The sequence below is a fragment of the Callithrix jacchus genome, chromosome 7, assembly GCF_049354715.1.
Source record: "Callithrix jacchus isolate 240 chromosome 7, calJac240_pri, whole genome shotgun sequence".
Taxonomy (NCBI): Eukaryota; Metazoa; Chordata; class Mammalia; order Primates; family Cebidae; genus Callithrix; species Callithrix jacchus.
The window spans coordinates 150,864,023-150,885,632 of record NC_133508.1 but is presented as its reverse complement, the minus strand read 5'-3'; the positions used below and the strand labels follow the sequence as shown (position 1 = coordinate 150,885,632).

The 21,610-nt window shown below is 39.8% G+C and overlaps 1 protein-coding gene and 1 pseudogene across 2 annotated transcripts in view; one reads left to right on the top strand and one right to left on the bottom strand.

Annotated features, from left to right (window-relative positions):
- The window catches only part of SLC16A1 (solute carrier family 16 member 1), a 37,734-nt gene that overhangs the window by 439 nt on the left and 15,685 nt on the right, over positions 1-21,610 (top strand). The window lies entirely within an intron of this gene.
- Positions 12,964-13,522, bottom strand: LOC100399100 (small ribosomal subunit protein uS13 pseudogene; annotated as a pseudogene).

The following is a 21,610-nucleotide window of genomic DNA, read 5'->3' as shown; positions in this document are numbered from 1 at the left end:
CCTTGGGGAAGTCCCCTCACCTCTGCAGAGTCTTCAGTAGGCTCCTTGAGAGAAGCTTTGATTTGGAAAAGGGATAACGTGAGGCTGCTTCCCGTGCTACCTCCAGACTCCCCTGGCCGCTTCTGCTCCAAGGGAAGGGACTCGGGGCAGGAGTTATTTTTGATTCGTAGCGTTATCTGCCCCGACCTTCTCGGCCCCGCCGATCCCTGCCCCACCTGGTGACTTGCGAGAGCGATAGAGAGAGCCGCATCCCCTACGGCCAAGGCTTGACTGTAGGGTTCGAGTAGACGCTGCGGAGGGGACCGGGCAGCCCTCAGACTCCCGAGAGTGGTGCTGACGGCGGCTCTTTGTCACTCAACCTGTGGCTGCGGGCTCACGGCGGCCTTATTGGGAGAGATCTGCAGGGTAGCGTTACTCTTGCTCTGATGCAAGCTTTTTGTTCCGAGTACGTCCCTTTTTTTTTTTTTTTTTTTTTCCAGCGTGCGTTTTAACATTTTATTACTTTGTTGTGACATATTTGATGCAACAAGCAGTTGCCAAAACTAGTTTGTAATTAATCTAAACGGGAGACAAACTTGTTACTGCTTTAGTCTTTCCTTGGGTTTCCAGTGGCTGATTAGAGACTGTGCTGCTACTGATAACAGTAAAATGTTTACGAGCTACTTTATTTACCATAACTTACTATAACTTGTTTTGAATTTTTTTTTTTTTTTTCAAAAAATTACTCTGGTTTCTACAATTTTTATCTTAACCACCATCCCAGTGAGGTGGTGCAAAGACTGCGTGTCTTCAGTTTTTTAGTTAGATGTTAAATAGTACCCGTAAATTCAAGTCTTACACTCTGGGGTACAATTTTGTCTTCAGATTGCCATAGAAACGACCAAGATTCAAGATATCTAACACTTAAAACACGTAGTAAGATTTTGTATTTATACAGAAATTGAATGTATTCCAGTAATTCATTTTGGGTTTAGGTAGATGCTGTTTCATCAGATTGCGGTTACTCTTGCTAAATATGCCAGGGAATGATCTGAGGAGCATTTTGTGAGATTTTTATAGCTGAATAGATTTAAAGGTTTAGTTGTAAGCGTAATGGGATAGGCTGTAATGTCCTTAAAACAGATTAAAGAGGAAAAAAATATCACTATAGGAAGAAAGTGACTGATTAGTGTTTCCGAAGTTTACATCTTTTGGCCACTTAATATGGGCATATATTAGCTCTGCAAAGGATCCTAATGACCAGCTGGTCAGAATCCTTTGTTTTACACAGAAGGAAACTGAGGCTGGAGGGGTTAAGTGATCTAACATCTTAGGTCTGAAAATTTGTTAATGGTTTGGTGGGAACTATGTGTGTCATTGGACTCATTTTTATTAGATTGTTAGGTTGAGAAAAAAATAGATTGTTAGATTGACACTCGAGTTTTCTTTAAGATTGTAAATTTGGATACAAAATATCTCAGTCTGAAAATAGATTTCCCAGCTTCTTATGTTCTACATTCCCATCATGTTTTCAGTTCACTTTACAATGCTCACTCCTATGCAAGATTAAGATCTCTGTAAATGCCTACTTGGCTGTCTTGTTTTTTGTTTGTTTGTTTGTTTTTGAGATGGAGTCTCGCTCCGTTGCTTTGAGATGGAGTCTCGCTCCGTTGCCCAGACTGGAGTGCAGCCTCCTCCTCCCGGGTTCAAGCAGTTCTCCGCCTCAGCCTCCCCCGTAGCTGGGATTACAGGCACCAGCCACCATGCCTGGCTAATTTTTGTATTTTTAGTAGAGATGGGGTTTCACCATCTTGGCCAGGTTGGTCTTGAACTCCTGACCTCACGATCCATCCGCCTCAGCCTCCCAAAATGCTGGGATTACAGGTGTGAGTTTGTCTTGTTTTTGTTGCAGTTGAGGACTAGGAAGATAGAACTTGGGTATGAGGAAAACAGTCCAGATTGTTGTGAATTTTATATATTCAGCAGTTTGTGACTATGAGGACCTATGAGAGACTTAGGATTCAGTAATGAACACATTTTACCACTTGCCCTCCTAGAATTATACTCTAGCTGGAAAACAAATAAATTTATAATTGCCACAGCAAATACTCTTTACAAACAAGTAGCGACTGTTATGATAGGGTAAGTACAGATCCTGTAGGAACAGATACTGTATTGTGTAGGTGTGAGAAGACACCCAACTTAGCATAGAAGCAATCTGGGAAGATCTTTCTGAGGAAATACTGTTTAACTTGGGACTTGAAGGATGAAGGAGCTAGCCAGGCAAGGCAGTGATGATGGGTGGAAAGAACATTCCAGGCATGAACACTGAAGCTATACCCAGAGTACAGGCTATAATAAAAGAGCTGAAAGAATTTTACCAAAGCTAAAAAAACATAAAGGAGTCAAAGAGAATGGGAAGAGATGAAAGGTGAAGAGCTAGACAGTAGGAGAAAATGGAGGGCCTTGTAAGCCATTTTAAGGAATCAAGAAAGGTAAAAAAATTTAAAGGAGCACTCTTATCTTGAAGCAGATTGAAAGCAGTTTAAGCATTTTTCAGGCTGGGCGCAATGGCTCATGCCTGTGACGGCAGCACTTTGGGGAGGCTGAGGCAGGTGGATCACTTGAGGTTAGGAGTTCGAGACCAGCCTGGCTAACGTGATGAATCCCTGTCTCTACTAAAAATACAAAAAAATTAGCTGGGCGTGATGGCATGCATCTGTAATCCCAGCTACTTGGGAGGCTGAGGAGGAGAACCACAGGAATCCGGGGGGGAGGAGGGGTGGAGGCTGGAGTGGGCTGAGATGGCACCACTGTACTTCAGAGAATGGAGAGATGGAAATTGAAGAGATAGAGTATGAGAAAATGGAGGGCCTTGTAAGCCATTTTAAGGAATCAAGGAGGGTAAAAAAGTGAGACTCTATTAAAAAAAAAATAGGATTTTCAGTGGGGCTGAGAATAACCTGATTGGATTTTGCATTGTAGTAACACCATTCTGGATGCAAATGTGGAGAACAGGCTGAAAGGAGGCTGTTGGGGCCGGGCGCGGTGGCTCACGCCTGTAATCCCAGCACTTTGGGAAGCTGAGGCGGGTGGATAACGAGGTCAAGAGATCGAGACCATCCTGGTCAACATGGTGAAACCCCGTCTCTACTAAAAAAAATACGAAAAATTAGCTGGGCATGGTGGCGCGTGCCTGTAATCCCAGCTACTCAGGAGGCTGAGGCAGGAGAATTGCCTGAACCCAGGAGGCGGAGGTTGCCGTGAGCCGAGATCGCGCCATTGCACTCCAGCCTGGGTAACAAGAGCGAAACTCCGTCTCAAAAAAGGAGGCTGTTGGAATGGTATGAGACCACAGTGATGGAAAAGACAGGATTTGGTGGAGTCTAGATGTGGGAGACTAGCAAAGTCAAAGAAGTTAAGGCTATAACCCAGGCTTTTGGCTTGAACAAATATGAATTTATCAGGTGGTGTTTGTCACCATTTAACCAATAGGGACACCAAGAAGTTGTGTGAGGAGACCAGAGCTGCTCAGTTTGTAAGGCTTGGAGACAAAATTCAGACTGTTCTTGTTTTCAGTTTTTGTTGGTGACCCTGAGAATGGTGTTTTTCTTTTTTCCCTTTTGAACAGTTTAGTATGGAAAATTTCAAAACGCAAACAGTTAAGAGACATGATTTATCTCTTCCCCTACATACTTTCCCCAGACCCTACAGGATTACTGTGACGTAAATTCTACAAATGATTTCATTTGTTTTATTTCAGTATAGATCTGAAAGATGACTCTTGAGAAAATCATAACCACAATGCCATTATCCCATCTTTAAAAAGGAACATCGCCAAATATCCAGTCAGTATTCAAATATTCCCAGCTTGTTTTTAATAATTGGTTAATTATTTTCCTTGTAATGTATTTCCTTGTAAGGTTGGTGCAAACATAACTGTGGGTTTTTTTTTAATTGCCATTACTTTTAATGGCAATTTAAAAGCCATAATTACCTTTGCACTAACCTAATATTTGTTGAAGGAACCAGGCCGTTTTTCCTCCAGTTTGTCTCATTCTGGATGTTGATGAATATGTCCCTCAGGTATAGTTTTAACATGTCCTAGTTTAATATATCCCTCTATCATCCCTTGTATTGCCTATAAATTGGTAGGTAGATTGAAGATAGATTAGTTCAGGTTTGATTTCCAAGTGGGAGTTGCAGGGGAGGGGGAAGTATAATTCCTAGGTATTGGTGTGAACTTCCTTCAGGAGGCATATATTTGGTTATCCCTCTTTCTACCACATTAATAGCCTTTTTTCATTATTTCACTAGTGGTTTGCAAGTGCCAATGATCATGCCTTTAATTCTACCATTTCTTTTTAATTTAACTAGAATATCTCTATAAAGAGAGGTACAATTTGGAAGGACAAGATAAATTAAAGTTTATATATATATAAATTTTTTTTTGACCTTGTCTCTAAGTATCAGCAGTACAAAGTTTATATTTTAATACAGTGTGGTATGTTACTGAGATACTATCTTTTTCTATAAATGTATTTAAATGTATCGAGGTATATCCTCTTAGAAGGCCACTGTTTTAAGTTGTAAAAGTGTTTTTAGCACACGATGTCAACATTTCAAATGGCTTTTAGTATTTGGAATATTTAAAATTTTTGTCCTTAAATTGATGGCGTTTCTTTTGGTTTTTTGTGCTCTTTCTTGGAGGACTTAGCTGTTCCCACAGCTTGTAGGGAATACCTAGAAGAATCACTACTAAATCCAAATCTCTAGCTACAAAAGGATTCCAGATTTTAAGTTCCTCAAGGACAGGGGTTGAACACTCTTACTGATGATCTGCTTTTTCAGTTGCTTCTTGGGCATTTCAAACTTAATATGTCAGTTAAAGCTCATTATCTCTGCCTGTTCTGAACTTTCCTTCATCCTCCAAGCCTAGTTTTTTTCTTCTGACTCTACCATTCTTCAAGGTAGCCAGGCTTAAAACTCTGAATCATCTTAATTTTTTTTAAATACAGGGTCTCACCACTCTGTTGCCCAGGCTGGAGTGCAGTGAAACCATCATGGTTCACGCAGCTTCTTAGCTCCTTGGGCTCAAGCAGAGCCACCTCAGCCTCCTGAGTAGCTAGGACTACCGGCATGGGCCATAATGCTCAACTAATTTATTTAAAAATTTTTTTTAGTGATAGGGTCTCACTGTGTTGCCCAGGCTGGTCTCAAACTCCTGGCCTCAAGCCATCCTCCTGCCTTGGCACCCCAAAGTGCTGGGGTTACATGCATGAGCTACTGCACCTGTTCAGCAATAACAATCTTCTGGGATCACAGTACACACAATGATAAGAAGGATTCACATCCACCAAACCAGTGAGGTGGCTGCATGGGCTGAGCCATTGAAGGGTGTCACTGACCATTTGTGCTGCAGAGTAAGATCCAGCTCTGTTGGTTATCTACACTACCCATGTTGCTAATCACAGTTCATGATGCTGTTGAATCCGAGTTAATTACAATGAGCCTTTGTGTAGGAGAATTTCCTCAAAATGTACTGATATTATAAGCTGTCTATTTGATCATTAGTTGAAAAATATCTTCCTTCTGATTTTGCTCTTTCTATACAAATCTTTTGAAGACTATTGATGAACGAAAGCCTGTACACTGCTTTTGTATACGTATTAGACTATTTTGGAGAGTAACAGGGCCTTTATAATTGGTCTTACTGAGTTTTGGGAACCAAAGCTTATGTTTTTACTTTACTGACCTTCTCTTCTATTCCCATATGGAGGGGCTTTTATCCTGGGTCTGCATATTGATCCCCCAAGGTCTATTGAATTTGGGGGAGTCTGTCTGTCAACTAGTTTTGGGGAAAAATGTTACACCTTTTCATTAACCTCTTAACGCCCAGCCTAATTTGTTTTTAAAAAGCACATTGTTGCCGGGCACAGTAGCTCACGCCTATAATCCCAGCACTTTGTGAGGCTGAGGTGGGTGGATCACAAGCTCAGGAGATCGAGACCATCCTGGCTAACACAGTGAAACCCCATCTTTACTAAAAAAAAAAAAAATTAGCTGAGTGTGGTGGCACACGGCTGTAGTCTCAGCTACTCAGGAGGCTGAGGCAGGAGAATCACTTGAACTCAGGAGGCGGAAGTTGCAGTGAGCCAAGATCAAGCCATTGCACTCCAGCCTGGGTGACAAAGTGAAATTCTGTCTCAAAAAACAAAAAAGTGCACATTATTGGCCGGGAGGCTGAGGTGGGTGGATCACTTGAGGTCAGGAGTTTGAGACCATCTTGGCCAACATGGTGAAACCCTGTTTCTATTAAAAATACAAATAGCAGGGCATGGTGGCCTGCACCTGTAGTTCCAGCTCCTCAGGAGACTGAGGTAGGAGAATCAGTTCAACCTGGGAGGCAGAAAAGGTTGCAGTGAGCCAAAATTGCACTATTGCCCTCTAGCCTGGCGACAGGGCAAGACTCCGTCTCAAAAAAAAATAATAAACAAAATAACGAAAGAAAATGATACTTTTTGTTTAAAGCTCATTGTTAATTCCAATTAAAATGTTTTGACATTTCTATCTTTGCATTTTATTTTATGCATTTAAAAATGTTATTCTGGCTGGTCTCAGTGGCTTCCTTCTGATTACACGCCTGTAATCCCAGGAGGCTGTCATGAGTGGATCACTTGAGCCCAGGAGTTCAAGAGCAGACTGGGAAGCATGGTGAAACCCTATTTATATTGAGAAAAAAAAGTTTTGACAAGAGTTTCATACGTTTTACTAAATGGCCCAAGGAGTCCATGGCACCAAAGAGTCTAAGAATCCCTGCTCCTAACTTCTTTACTTCTGTTCCAAGGTTAGAATGTAGAATGAAGTTAGCCAGAACTTGTGAAGCAACACAGCACAGGGTGATGTCACAGGATTTTACAGAATCATGATGTCATTCTTTGGTTATGACTTAGTTTTGTTTACTAAGCATCATAAATTTCTACCTCACAAATGAGAGGGAACAAAATGCCTTGTGTATGTGCTAAAAGAGAATAAAATCAAATTAAGGCATAATAATTTCTTTTTGTATTCAAGAAGTATATGTTTATGTTTCCAAAGGAGTTCTCTCTTAAGTGCCATAAGTTTAATGGAACATTGATGTCTTTCTTCATGTGTTCACATCTTCAAACATACTTAAAATTGCTTTGTATCTTATCTTCAACAGGTCACTGTTAATGTAGGCATTTATTTTGCTCAATTGGAAAAATCTTTAAAGAGGTTGATGAACCTAAAGTTTTAAATACCTGCCTTGGAAATTAGAAATGTACATTCTTTTTTTTTTATTTTATTTTTATTACTTCACTCTATTGTGTTGTATGATGCTGTTGTTGGTACTCTCACCTAGAAAATTTGATGGAGTAGAGGGAAGGATAGTGGTTTAACAATTACCATAGGTTCCAGGAAAATAAAACACTCATTTGAAAATTGTGTATTTCTCATAAAAGAGCTGACAGTTATCTTAATGGCAGCGTAGTCTAAGATTTACATTGTTAGCAATTAAAAAGGCTATTTAGCTGTGCTATGTTTTGAGGTAGTAATATTGACTTTGATACATCTTTAATGTCTGCAGATAATTTCCTCAAAAGCTTTGCAAATAAACATTTGAGAATGGTATACTCTGGTTTCTCTTCAGATCACATAAATGTTTCTCCTTTTACTAAAGATTTCCATGGAGAGAATGGTGAATAATGTTTTAGTGCCAGACAAACAGTACTCAATTTAATACTCTTTTGTGATTTGTCTGTTACTGGTGAAGCAAACAATAAAGAAGTTATTAGAAGAGATTAGAGATTTAAATATATATTTAAAGTATTGTTTTAAAACTTTTAGAATGAGAATAAAACTTTGAAATGAAATATTTTGTTATTCTGTTGTCTCTAGTCCTGAAAGTTTTTTTAATGTAAAACTAAGTATAATGTTCATTATTTCTGTGAGTGAATAATTCAATTTAGCTTTTTGCAGGAAAAGGAAAAGGTTTCTTTGTTGTTTGTCTTTTTCTTAACTAATTATAATCCACTTATTCTCCCTATTAAGCATCTGATACTGGAAGTGAAGTACATTGTAATAGAAATACCATCTATTATTAATATATTCAAATGCTCATTTATATTCAAAGTAACATAAATGATGTAATCTGACAACTCACTTGTTTGTAACTTTAATCCAGCCAGTACGTTTATTCAGATTCTGGAACAGGTTAGGTTACATGTTAGTAAATTTAAATGGCCCACTTAGATACTGACTTGTTGAATATATTTTGGGTTGCTGTAGAAAACAGAACACATAGTTATTTATATCAGAATATAATCTAGAATTTTTCCAGGCAAAACCTGCAATTGATGGACATATCCCCAACTTTCTTTTCTTCATGACTTCTCATGTTGTTTTATAAAATGTGAAATGGTCTGTATTTGGAAATTCCCGTCCAACCAAGAAATAAATTAATATGTGAAAGGGATACAGGACTTTCAACTTCGGCAGTAGCCAGTTTTTTAGTCTGTGAGAAGAAGGCAAAAATGAAGCATTTGTTGTTGTTTTTTTTTACCCTAGGAGATGAAGGAAAAAATGAAGCATTTTTAAAGAAGGCAAAATTTGCTGGTTTAATAATAGCTCAGAAAAGATTGATAAGTTCATTGTGCCAAAAGTTGTGCTGTATAATTTATTTTTCTTTAAAAAACAAAACACAAAAACTTTTCTGCTTTGACTGTAGAGGGCACTAGATCCAGAAAGCATTACATCACTGAAAGGGTTTTTTGTTTTTTTTTCTGGTTTCATATTTTTCTCTAATTCTCAAAAACTGGGAAAATTAGATCACCTGAAGTTCATCTAATGCTAATATTTGTTTGGGATGTAGGGATTTTTCTTTTTTTTTGGAGGTGGAGTTTCGCTTTTATTGCCCAGGCTGGAGTACAGTGGCACAAGCTCAGCTCACTGCAACCTCTGCCTCCTGGGTTCAAGCAGTTCTCCTCCCTCAGCCTCCTGAGTAGCTGGAATTACAGGTGCCTGCTACCACACCTGGCTAATTTTTTGTATTGTTAGTAGAGGGGGTTTTATCATTTTGGCCAGGCTGGTCTCGAACTCCCAATGTCAGGTGATCAGCCTGCCTAGGCCTCCCAAAGTTCTGGGATAACAGGTGTGAGTCACTGTGCCTGGCTTTTTTTTTTTTTTAATTTGAGATGGAGTTTCGCTCTTGACACCCAGGCTAGAGTGCAATGGCACAATCTCAGCTCACCGCAACCTCTGCCTCCCGGGTTCAAGCGATTCTCTTGCCTCCCCCTCCTAAGTAGCTGGGATTACAGGCATGCACCACCACGCCTGGCTAATTTTGTAGTTTTGGTAGAAATGGGGTTTCTCCATGTTGGTCTGGCTGGTCTTGAACTCCCAACCTCAGGTGATCCACCTTGTTCTTTGAGATTGTAGAGTTCATAAAGAAACTTAAAACATAGTTTGTGCTTGGATAGTATACAGGAAAGGTGAAATGGCCAAGGAGTGCAGTGTGGTGCTTAGGCAGTTGTTAAGGACGAGAATAGAGAATCTGCTATTATAAGATTATTACTTTTCACCTAAGATGGTGCATTTAATTGTTGGCGGGATTTATTTATTTTATTTTATTTTTTTGAGGTAGTAATTCACTAGTAACAATGTGAACTGTTTTATGCTGTGGTTTCCTAAAAGAAGTCTACTTATTCCTAGAATTAGAGCTATAACCCTAGTAATAAAAAATGCTAACTTAGGTTTCATTGTTCTATTTTGTTTGCATGTTTTGCTGTTTGTCAGCTGAAGTAAAAGTAGTTACTAGTTTCTGGAAACCTTTTTATACTAAACATTTTTACAGGTATTTCATAATTTTTCATCCAGGCTTGAGCTTCAAGTTGAATTATTAAAGGGAAAAATATTTTTATTGGAATTTGTTTGTGCTTATAGTTTGCAAATCAAACTTCAAAAGTTAAGTAGAAGTTTCTTTTTCTTATTTTGAAAATTCCTGTATTCAATTTAGAATGCAGATTATTTAACATACTAAAACTCTTATCTATTCTTTAAGTCTTCAAATGGGTCACTTACTTTTTAAAGAAATTGTACTGATGTGGTGCTTCTCCCTACATGAGTACAATTTCTTTCAAAAGTAAGTAATCCATTTTATACCCCCCACCTTTCTTATAGCCCCTTCTCCCTAAATAAAATCATGTTTATTTGGTTGAACAGATGATGTAAGTTATTTTCTTACAAGGAAAATTAAGAATGTTGGCTACTAGATTCAGTTTATTGAACATGACACTAGCTGAGATTGACAAAAGAGGATTAAATAAGTAAATACACAAATGTGTGCATATATATAATATATTATGTGCATATAATAATGTGATATATATTATATATATATATGTCCATTACCTTTAAGTTTGTTTAAGTTTGCATGTTAGTTTGCCCATTTACAAATATGTTCCGCTTCATCAGTTCTCTATACTACTTTAGTCCTCCTCATGTCTAAAACAACTACTGTACAAGAAGATTAAGATTGGGGTCATAATAGTAGCATCATAGGGTGTTGTAGAATATTAAACTCAAGTCAAATTAATTGGAATTATATATCAACATATGCCCAGTAAAATGGAAATACAAGTGAAGATTGATTTTTTACTTGGGCATATTGTATCTTCTTTTTTTTTTTTTTTTTGAGGCGGAGTTTCCCTCTTGTTACCAAGGCTGGAGTGCAATGGCATGATCTTGGCTCACCGCAATCTCCACCTCCTGGGTTCAGGCAATTCTCCTGCCTCAGCCTCTTGAGTAGCTGGGATTACAGGCACGCACCACCATGCCCAGCTAATTTTTTGTATTTTTAGTAGAGATGGGGTTTCACCATGTTGACCAGGATGGTCTCGATCTCTTGACCTCGTGATCCACCCGTCTTGGCCTCCCAAAGTGCTGAGATTACAGGCTTGAGCCACGGCCTATTGTGTCTTCTTAATGAAATTAGTTGAAGAAGCAAATAAAAAGCACATCTTCCCCCCCCTCCGTTTTTTCATTGAAATAGCTTGACTGGTTTTGTTCATGATATAGCAAAAGGAGCTCTATCTGCTAGTTAGCTGAAACATTGATTGACAGGAAGTCGTCTAGGAAAACTTAAACCCGTTTCACCTGACAAGCCAGAAATATTTAAAATACGTGTTATTTGGTAATGGCACTAAAACCCATTCTCTGGGAAATTTCTTAAGGCTGTTTTTTTTTTTTTTTTTTAAGAGACAGGGTCTCACTAGGTTGCCCAGGCTGGAGTGCAGTGGCTATTCACAGGCACTATCCCACTACTCATCAGCACAGGAGTTTTGACCTGCTCCATTTCTGACCTGGGCCGGTTCACCCCTCCTTAGGCAACCTGGTGCTCCCCCGCTCCCGGGAGGTCACCATATTGATGCCGAACGTAGTGCAGACACCCGATCAGCATAGCGCACTACAGCCCAGAACTCCTGGACTCAAGTGATCCTCAAGCCTCAGCCTCCCAAGTAGCTGGGACTACAGGCACACGCCACCATACCCAACAAGGCTGGTCCTTTATGTCCACATGCCTTCATGTTACTTGTAACTTTTGTTTATGCCTTTTCTTTTTTTTTGAGACAAAGTCTTGCTCTGTTGCCAGGCTGGAGTGCAGTGGAACTGCAACCTCTGCTTCCTGGGTTCAAGCAATTCTCCTACCTCAGCCTCACAAGTAGCTGGGACTACAGTTGCATGCCACCACGCCCAGCTAATTTTTGTATTTTTAATAGAGGTGGGGTTTCACCATGTTGGCCAGGATGGTCTCGATCTCCTGACCTCGGGTGATCCACCCTCCTTGACCTCCCAAAGTGCTACAATTACAGGCCTGAGCCACCGCACCTGGCTGTGTTTATGCCCTTTCAAAAAAGTTCAGAATTGAGTCTTTGGTCAGCTGACTCTAGTTGGACTACTATTTAGCAAAGATCCTTCACCAAAAGTCATTTACAAGGTAGAAAAATGTCATAGTGGCCTGGCATGGTGGCTCACGCCCGTAATCCCAACACTTTGGGCGGCTGAGGCGGGCGGATCATGTGGTCAGGAATTTGAGACCAGCCTGGACAACATGGTAAAACCCATCTCTATTAAAAATACAAAAATTAGCCTGGCATGGTGGTGCATTCCTGTAATCCCAGCTACTTGGAAGGCTGAGGCAGGAGAATCACTTTCACCAGGAGGCAGAGGTTGCAGTGAGCTGACGTCACGCCATTGCACTCTAGCCTGGGCAACCAGAGTGAAACTCCATCTCAAAAAACGTGTCATATTTGAACACTATGTACATAAGACTGCAGTGGCCACAGAAAGGTGTCCAAAAGGCTAGAAATTAAGGGATATTATTTATGCTAGAGAAACCCCCTTTCAACCTCCAACACCTCCTTCTGTCTTGATTTTAGGTGGTGAAAGGGCCCTGAGATCTAACAAGCGGTCTCCATTTCATCACATACCACAAATTGAGCACATGCTATATTTACTTGAAATAAACAGGGCTTTTCTAGATCACAGTAGAGATGAGGACAGTTAGAAATGTCAACTTTCGTCTGTTTTACGGTCCCGTAAGCTCCTGACAAGTATGCATTATGTGCATTCTTGTTAGGAAAAACTTTGAACAAATTTCTGGTTTGGAGAATGCTCTCCAAGAATACATATGGTATTTAGGACTAAAGAGGTCTATAGGGAATAAACTTGATAAGCCAAAGAACTCTTTTTATATGACATTATTATTTATTAATTTATTCAACGTTTATTTTAGATTCTGGGGATACATGATGTGCAGATTTTTTACAAAGGTATATTGCATGATGCTGAGGTTTGGAATACAATTGAAACCATCACCCAGGAAGTGAGCATAGAACCCAATAGGTAGTTAATTTTTTTTCCTTTGGTATGTAAACTATTTATTAACAGACAAGGCCTACAGACTTATTTCTTCTTGGGCACACCCATGGTGTGGCCACAGCGGCCAGTGGTCTTGGTGTGCTGGCCTTGGACATGAAGGCCCCAGAAGTGGCGCAGCCATCTGTGGGCCCGAATCTTCTTCAGTTGCTCCAGGTCTTCACGGAGCTTGTTGTACAGACATTGGCTAGGACCTGGCTATGTTTTCCATCCTTTACATCCCTCTGTCTGTTCAAGAACCAGTCTGGGATCTTGTACTGGCATGAATTCTGCATGATGGTGATCACATGTTCCACCTCATCCTCAGTGAGTTCTCCTGCCCTCTTGGTGAGGTCAGTGTCTTGCTTTCCTCAACACCACATGAGTGTATCTTTGGCCCACACCCTTGACTTTCCGCCGCCCATCGATGTTGGTGTTGAGTACTTGCAAAATATGCTGGAACTTTTCAGGGATCACTGGAGACATAGCGGCAGCACAAGCAGCAGCGTGTAGGCCTCCTGTGGAAGAGCCCAATAGGTAGTTTTCAACCCTTTGCCCTTCTACCTCATCTTGTATTTCCCAGTATCCCCATCTTTATCTTCATGTATACCCAATGTTTAGCTCTCGCTTATAAATGAGAACAGTATTTAGTTTACTGTGTCAGTTTGCTTAGGATAATGGCCTCTAACTGCATCCATGTTGTTGCAAAGGACATGATTTTGTCTAAAGAACTTGTAAAGGAAAGGGTTTTCTTTTTTTTTTTTGAGACAGAGTCTTGCTCTGTCACCCAGGCTGGAGTGCAGTGGTGCAATCTTAAGCTCACTGCAACCTCCGCCTCCCGGGTTCAAGCAAATCTCCTGCCTCAGCCTCCAGAGTAGCTGGGATTACAGGCCCCTGCTACTGCACCTTGCTAATTTTTTTTTTTTTTTTTTTTTTGTATTTTTAGTAGAGATGGGGATTCACTGTGTTAGCCAGGATGGTCTCAATCTTCTGACCTCGTGATCTGCCTGCCTTGGCCTCCCAAAGTGCTGGAATTACAGGCCACTGAGCCTGTGATTATGAGCCACTGCACCTGGCCCATAATTTTTATCAAGGTAGAAAATACGTATGATTTAAGTAGAACCTAAATGATGTACAGTGAAAAACAGTAGTGTATTCTGCACCATCTCTGACCATCCCTTCCTGTGTACGTATATATCAGCTTTTTTCTATAATTAATACATCCCTGTTACACATCAGAATATACTGTAGTGCTGAAAAAAAGAACGGTCTAACCTGATTCTGATCACTTTAATACACCAGGGTGATATGCAGTCTGAATAAGCCATTAGGTATCAATTTAGTCACTTTTTCTGTTCAAATTGAATTAATGATTTAGAAAAACAGCCATTCTCACAAAGTATGGTTTTTTTGGACTCTTCAGGCACCTCAAGACTCTTTCAAGATTGAGGTTTTTAGATTTTGTTTGTAACTAATCATCTTGAAACTATCAGCCAGGCAGTGACTCACACCTGTAATCCCAGCACTTCGGGAGGCTGAGGCCAGAGAATCACTTGAGCCCAGCCCAAGAGTTCGAACCAGACTGGGAAACATGGCAAAACTTCATCTCTACAAAAAATACAAAAATTAGCCAGGCACGGTGTCATGTGCCTGTAATCCCAGCTACTGGGAGGCTGAGGTTGGAGGATTACTTGAGCCCAGGAGGTTGAGGCTACAGTGAGCAGTGGTTGCACCACTGCACTCTAGCCTGGCTGACAGAGCAAGACACGATTGCAAAAAAAGAAAAAAAAAAAACAATATATATATATATATAAATATCACCGGCCGGGCACAGTGGTTCATGCCTGTAATCTAGCACTTTGGGAGGCCAAGGTGGGTGGATCACCTGAGGTCAGGAGTTCAAGACCAGCCTGGCTATCAGGGTGAAACTCCATCTTTAAAAAAAAAAAAATCACCTATCAAGTTTTGGTGTAGTATCAAAGAGGAATATCCTCAATTATCTGAAAATGCCATTAAAATATTCCCTTTTCCAACTACATTTTTGCTTAAGGTTGCCCTGGAACAAAAAACTTTGAAATTTGTTGTCTTTTTGTGCAGAGGGGCTAGGCAGGGGCAGGGACTGGAGAGAGTATGAAGGTGAGTTTTTATTTAGAATGATGAAAGAAATAATACATAGCTCATTTTAAAAAGCTAACAAATTTGGGGCACAGTGGCTCATGCCTGTAATTCCAGCACATTCAGTTGCTAAGGCAGGTATATGACCTGAGGTCAGGAGTTCAAGACCAACTGGCCAACTTGGTGAAACCCCGTCTCTACTAATACAAAAATTAGTCAGGCATGATGGTGCACACCTATTATCCCAGCTATGCGAGAGGCTGAAGCAGGAGAATCGCTTGAACCCAGGAGGTGGAGGTTACAGTGAGCTGAGATTGCACCATTGCACTCCAGCCTGGGCAACAAGAGCAAAACTTCCTCTCAAAAAAAAAAAAAACAAACCTTGCAAATACCAATGAACAACAGAAAGTTAACTCAAGAAAGTACAACTGTGAAACCATCACCATCAGTACCATAAATTTAATCACCTCCAAAAATGTCCTCCTGCTCCCTTTGTTCTCTTTGGTGGTTTTTTCCTGTTAAGAGGATTTAACATAAGTTTACACTTTTAGCAAATTTTAAAGAATTCAATACAATGTTAATCATAGGCCTTATATTGTACAGTATATCTCCAGAACTTAGTTTTGTTGTATTATGGAAACTCTGTACCCTTTAACCAATACCTTCCCAGGCCCTGGTAATCGCCATTTTACTCTGCTTCTGTGACTGTTTTAGACTCCACATGTGAGATCATTCAGAGTTTGTCTTTCTGGGTCTGGCTTATTACCCTTCACAAATTTCCTCCAGGTCCATCTATGCTGTGGCAAGTGGCAGGATTTTCTTTATTTTTTCTTTTTCTTTCTTTTTTTTTTGAGACTGAGTTATATTTCTTTAGCGATTTCTCCTTGATTTCTTCACTGTTTTGGTTTCTTCAATGTATTCATTTTCAAAATGGAAAAGAAAGCAAATGAAAGTCAGGTTTCCTAGACTTTGAATCTTGGAAGTTAATTTCGGACAGGTGGTCTGTTGTAAGCCATGCAGCTGGATTAGGGCTAGTTATAGAGAGCAGCAGGGCTAGTTGTCGAGAGCAGCAGGGCTAGTTGTAGAGAGCAGCAGGGCTAGTTAGTTATAGAGAGCAGCAGGGCTAGTTATCTACTTTAGCAGCAATAGCTTCAGTAAATCAGCATCTCTGGATTTGAATGTCTCCATGTGAATTTGAAAACTAAATCTAGTTTACACTTAGTAACAGATTATTTTAAGGTTATTGGTTTTAGATACTTTCTGCTTTTAAATTTACAAACTGGTCATTGTTGTTTTAGGAAGAGACAGTGGCTTTGTTTTAAATGTTAAAAGTGTCGAGAACACCATGAATACTGTTTCCAAGGCTTTTGTAGCTCTTCTCTTTGGGAATGGGGCAAGGACATGGCGGGTATGGCGCACAGCTTCGGCTTTCCAGATTAGTTTACTAGCACAATTTCTAAGAGTTAACGAGAAACAAAGATCAGAAAATCTAAAAGGTGATTCTTATCACCATCATTGCCAAGAAAAGTTAGGGTTATTGTTTTCTGTCATCCTTTAGGCAAGATGAATTGATGAAGAATGTTTCTCATCACCCTATCACTTCGTTTTTTAGCCTCCTCATCACTCTTAGGCAATAATAGCTAAGCTGATAGGAAAGCTACTGTGCATGTTGTAAGGATTAAAATCTTAAACTTTAGTCCCTTTTTGCCTCTGGACTTTAGCATACAAAGAATGCATGTGCTCTCTTTTCTCTTTTCTCAAGGGGACTCAGTACTCTGCAAGGCGGCCTGCTCTTATAATTTACTTTCTGAATGAGCCCTTCTGTTTATAGCTGAGATTTGCCAGTTTAAAGGAAATAATATGCTTAGATAATGATATTAACTGACTTCTTTTTCTGTTAACATCAGAATTTTTAAGTTAACAGGGATAGCCATTTGTCAGGCAGTGGCAAAATTGTGTTGAATGTGTGTCTGGTTATTTGATGTGGTCTGTTTTTCAAAATGATTTTGGATACTCTTATTTCTTGTACTTTCTAATTTCCTTTTAAATCATTTAAAGCTTCTTGAAGCTTTAAATCTAATTTCGGCACTATGGAATAAGGTATTAACTTGATGAGGCAAGCTTAGTGACTAAAAATTGTAACTGCCTTAATTGGGACAAATCATAGCTGGCAGCTAAACTACAGTTTAATCACGTCCAGCACGTATTAGCTGTTCCAGTCAGAGCGTGATGTGTTAAACAGCCCTACTGTCTGTGTGTGGGTGTTCTATATGTGTAAATATTCTGAGATGAATTAATCTTTTTAGTAGTTCTTTGAAATTCTTCAAGTATTCTGTTTTCATACTTAGACGAAGAAAAACTCAAAATCAACGCCAGCAGCAGTTGTATTTAACATCATTTTAGAATTCAGGCTGTTTCTGTTAGCAGAGCTGACCTGCTAAATAGCTTTTAATCATTCATTCCAGTAGAAATTTTAGGAAACCTTAACTTGTAAATATTTTATCTCACCTGAATCATAGGTAGATGAAATGCCCTAGAACAAAGACCTTGAATTTTTAAACTTTATTATATTTTTGAGGGAATTATTCTGCACATCCTCAGGTTTGAGATATAACCTTAACTAAAAATTATCTCTTGAGAATGGATGCCTGAGCTCTACTTTTTCTTTTCCAACTTGAATTATCCAAAAGGCTTTCCCCCCACTACAAAAGAAAGTGATATCTTTTATTCATCCCATTTCTTACTGTGCTTCACTGTCCCAGGCAATAAAAATCTCAAAGGAAGGGAAAATTCCAGAATGCCTAGTCCTAGAAGGAATCCTGTGATAGAAATCCGAAAAGGGATTAGGTCGGAAATACTGGAGAATATTGAAATATTTCATCTGGACAACAAACTACTGCCTTCTCTCTTTTTGAGACAGGGTCTTCCTCTGTCACTCAGACTGGAGTGCAATGGTACAATCATTGTTCACTGCAACCTCTGTCTTCCAGGTTCAAGCAATTCTCCTGCCTCAGCCTCCCAAATAGCAGAGATTACAGGCGCCTACCACCACACCCAGCTAAATTTTGTATTTTTTGTAGAGATGGGATTTCACCATGTTGACCAGGCTGCTCTTGAACTCCTGACCTCAAGTGATCCACCCACCTTGGCCTCCCAAAGTGCTGGGATTACAGGCGTGAGCCATCATGCCCGGTCACCTCTATTTTCTAATGATTAGAATCATTATTAGAAAAATGAGGTAGTTATCACAGAGATGTATATCAACACATTTCTTTCAATTAAAATGAAGTGTGCGGCAGGGAATGGTTGCTCACGCCTGTAATCCCAGCACTTAGGGAGGCTGAGGCAGGTGGATCACGAGGTCAGGAGTTCAAGACCAGCCTGGCCAACAGGATGAACCCCCGTCTCTACTAAAAATACAAAAATTGACTGGGCGTTGTGGCACATGCCTGTAGTCCCAGCTGCTCAGGAGGCTGAGGCAGGAGAATTGCTTGAACCTGGGAGGCGGAGGTTGCAGTGAGTGAGCCAAGATTGCAGTGAGTGAGCCAAGATTTGCACCCCAGCCTGGGTACAGAGCAAGACTTGTTGAAAGAAAGAAAGAGAGAGAGAAGTGGGGGAGCAGAGAACGAGAGAGAGATCTTTTACTTGATTGGTTTGAAAATGAGGACTGGCCAGCTATTTCCCATAAATTGAATCAGCTTAACTATTTTTTTTTTTTTTTTTTTTGAGACAGACTCACTCTGTCGCCCAGGCTGAAGTGCCATTAGATAAATGTCAGATCCTCCCATTCTAAAACCTTTCTCTCATAGCTTTAGAATGAAGCTCTCCCCTGAATTCTGACTAATCTCTTCAAACCTCTTCTTAAGGTTTACTGACTCTGTATATAGCTATGTCCAGTCTTCTAGCTAACTTATTATTAATTTCATTGACTTTATTTATTTATATTTTTTGAGACAGAGTCTTGCTCTGTCACTCCGGGCTGGAGTGCAATGGTGCAGTCTCAGCTCACTGGAACCTCTGCCTCCCAGCTTCAAAAGATTATCCTGCCTCAGCCTCGGAAGTAGCTGGAATTACAGACACAAGCCACCATGCCTGGCTAATTTTTGTACTTTTTGTAGAGATGGAGTTTCACCATGTTGGCCAGGATGGTCTTGAACTCCTGACATCAGGTGATCCACCTACTTCAGCCTCCCAAAGTGCTGGGATTACAGGCACAAGCAACCATGGCTGTCCAACTTTACTTATCATTTTTAGTTCTATTTCAAGTCAATTAATCTTCTTTGATGGATCTTTTTTAGAGAAAGACACAATTTTTTCTAATGTTTTAAATGCCCGTTTCATGTCTGTAGTCAATTAAATATTCATATTCCTATGCCTATAATTCCTGAGTGTCTAATCTGACTGTGTTCAATTGGCTTTGCTTTTACTCATGGTTAATTGGTTCTTGATATGTTCACAATTGTGAGCTTATGTTCGGCAGGCCTTTGTTTGTGGGAAATCTTTGCTAGCAAAGTCAAATATAATGTATCTCTGGAAGAGCAACAAAGGTTTCCTACAGTTAATTTCCTGCCAAGCATGAGCTCACACTGACCTGAGCTGTGAATTCTCAGAAGAGAGTCTTCTGTCTGTCCTCTTCTTGTCTCCTTTTCTTTATCCTCATCTTTGTCTTCTTTTTCTTTTAACCATCCAAATAACCAAGACAAAGAAGTTTGCCTGCCCTCTCCTTTGGCTTCTGTATTGTCTCCCTGTGCCATAGAACAAGCTCCCCCTTGTCACTGTCCTTGGACTTTTTAGTTTTTGATCAGCTTTATTGCGGTATAATTGACATAATAAAATTCACTAACTTAAATGTACAGTTTGAGTAACTGTCACCATTATGATAATAAAGCATTTCCATGACCCAAAAAGTTATTTCATGCTCCTTTGCAGTCAGTCTTCTCTCCCAAAACCCTGGTGGCGACTGATTTGTTTTCTATCACAGTTCAAGTATCCCTTATCTAAAATGCTTGGGATGAGATGTGTTTAGGATTTCAGATTTTGGAATATTTCAGTTACTTACGCAGTTAAACATCCCTAATCCAAATACACAAAATTGAAAAAATTCAAATGAGCATTTTTTTTTGAGCATCATGCCTAGTGTTCAGAAAATCTCAGATTTTGGAGAATTTTGTATTTTCAGATTAGAGATGCACAACCTGTGCTAGAATTTCGCCTTTTCTACAATTCAACATAAATGTGACTATATAGGATAGAATACTTTTTTTTCTACTTGACGGAATGCTTTTGCAATTCATGCGTGTTACTGCATGCATCGGTAGTTTGTTCCTTTTTATTGCTGAGTAGTATTCTGTTATATAGCTATACCACTGTTTATCCATTCATTTGTTGATGGACATTGGGTTGTTTTCAGTTTTTGGCTATTATACATCAAGCTCCTAGAGAATTTTCATATAAATCTTTGTGAGGATGTATGTTTTCACTTCTCTTGGGTAATACCTCAGGCCGTTATGGCTGGCTCATCTGTTAAATGCATGTATAACTTTATAAGGAACTGCCAAAATGTGTTCCAAGGGACTGTAACATCAGCAATATGAGAGTTCCATCAGCTTCATATGCCCACAAATTCTTGGAATTATCGATCTTAATTTTAGTAGGTATGTATTAGTATCTCATGTGATTATTTGCATTTTTAAATGACCAACGATGTTGAGCATCTTTACATGTGCTTGTTTGTCATTCATGCATCGCATCTGTTCATATCTTTTGCGGAGATTGCAGTGAACCGAGATCATGCCATTGCACTCCAGCTTGGGCAACAAGAGCAAAATTCTGTCTTGCTTAGTCAAGTATTTTTTTTTTGTATTTTTAGTAGAGACGGGGTTTCACCGTGTTGGGCAAGCTGATCTCAAACTCCTGACCTCATGACCACCTGCCTCAGCCTCCCAAAGTGTTGGGATTACAGGCATGAGCCGCCGCGCCCAGCCTAAACTTTTTTTATAGTTGTTTCATTATATTCCTTCAGACATCTTCGTCTTCATAGTACTAATATTATGAAGAAGGGTTTGTGTTATAGACTAAAGAGGTAACAGGAAATTACATTTTCTAACCATGCCATTCATTATTCATTAGTACTAAGTGAATTCGAGAAGTTTTCACTTAAAACTACCATTTTTTTTCTTTTTCTTTTTCTTGAGATGGAGTCTCGCTCTGTCTCTCAGTCTGGAGTGCAGTGGCACAATCTTGGCTCACTGCAACCTCCACCTCCCGGGTTCAAGCAATTCTCCTATCTCAGCCTCTCTCATAGATGGGACTACAGTCACATGCCACCATGGCTTGCTAATTTTTGTACTTTTAGTAGAGATGGGGTTTCACCATATTGGTCAGGCGCGTCTCAAACTCTAGACCTCAGGTGATCTGCCCACCTCGGCCTCCCAAAGTGCTGGGATTACAGACATGAGCCACTGTGCCTGGCCTAAAACTGCCATCTTTTGACATTATATTTCAATTTCTGATTTTAACTGTATTGACTAGCTGTTGTTTAGGAGTTTCTTGTCATATAATGGGGAAAAATACCTTGAAG